Source organism: Carlito syrichta, unplaced genomic scaffold (assembly GCF_000164805.1).
Source record: "Carlito syrichta isolate Samal-C Ts95f unplaced genomic scaffold, Tarsius_syrichta-2.0.1 Scaffold126721, whole genome shotgun sequence".
NCBI lineage: Eukaryota > Metazoa > Chordata > Mammalia > Primates > Tarsiidae > Carlito > Carlito syrichta.
Window position 1 is genome coordinate 109,026 of NW_007070817.1, and position 1,347 is coordinate 110,372.

A 1,347-nucleotide genomic window follows, 5' to 3' on the forward strand; every position below is an offset into this window, starting at 1 on the left:
TCTTAAACTGGCCTCAAGCTTCAACTGGCATTTCTACTTGTCATGGAACCTAAGGCTTATATTCCAAACAAACCTTCTTTGTAGTTTGTCTACTTCCCACCATTCTTTAGAAGCAGTGGGAACTGGGCCAGGCATGGTGGCTTGCACCTGTAATCCCAGCAGTTTGGGAGGCCCAGGTGGGAGGATTGCTTGAGGTCAAGAGTTCAAGACCAGCCTGGGTAACATAGCAAGACATGGTCTCTACAGAAAAAGAGGGAATTGTCCAGGCGTGGTGGTGTGCACCCCTATGTCATCCATCTACTCGAAAGGCTAAGGCAGGAGAATTGCTTGAGCCCAGGATTTTGAGGTTGTAATGAGCTATGATCGCATCATGGCACTCCAGCCGGGGGAACAGAGTGACACCTTGTCTCAAAAATTAAAAAAAAAAAAAAAAAGAAATTGATCAAGGCATAAGAAAAACTCATCGTTGTAATGCTTTTATCCTTTGTGATGCCCTTTTTAGAATTGGGATATGGCAGATGTCTCTACCCCCACATTTTAAGGCCAGCTCTAGGTATGTTAGACTATGGGCAAATATTTTTTTGTGGGTCCCCTGCTTTTGTAAGCAATTCCATTTAACCATGCTTTGCCAAATTTGTAAATGCATGTGAGTCTTAGTGATCTATCACCAAAGATGTAGAATGATGGGCAGAGAAGAGGGACTGATGAACTCGTTTATTGCCCAGCATACCTGACGATTCTTCATAGCATCCAGACACTATTTTTTCGTTTCAGATCCAGGAATCATCTCTTTGTGTGTTGTCAAATGTGCCGCTCCTGGGTAATTTCATATCCCCCACTGTGAGAAAAAGGTAACAATGCTGTTATTATTCAAGTCCTATTGCTTGTCAGAGCCTGTCTGTGTTGAAACATTACAGCTCTTCTCGCCTCTAAGGTCCCCGGTGCCATTTGTTTCATGCTGGTTACATCATTACTCACGAGGCTGTGCTGTGTCCCTCCCGCTGTCCGTGAACACTGGCTTCCGATGGCTCTTTCAAGGTTGTCCTGAGCGTCTTTGAAGATGACCACAGAAGCACAGGGTATGCAGGAAAATGTGCACATTTATTTTATGGCCATGTTAAATTTATCGTTTGGAACTTTATGGTATAAATATAGGACAACACATTGGCCAGCGATGTCCCCTCTTTGAACTCTTCAGGCTATAATCACAGCACTCCTAAAATGTGATGTGTTGTCATGTCAATTGCACCCCTGGTTTCCTCAGACTGTGTCCAGTGGGGAGGATGAGGAGGGGCTTGTAGGTGGGGTAAGAAGTATGATCCCATTCATGCAAGGAAAACCCTGACC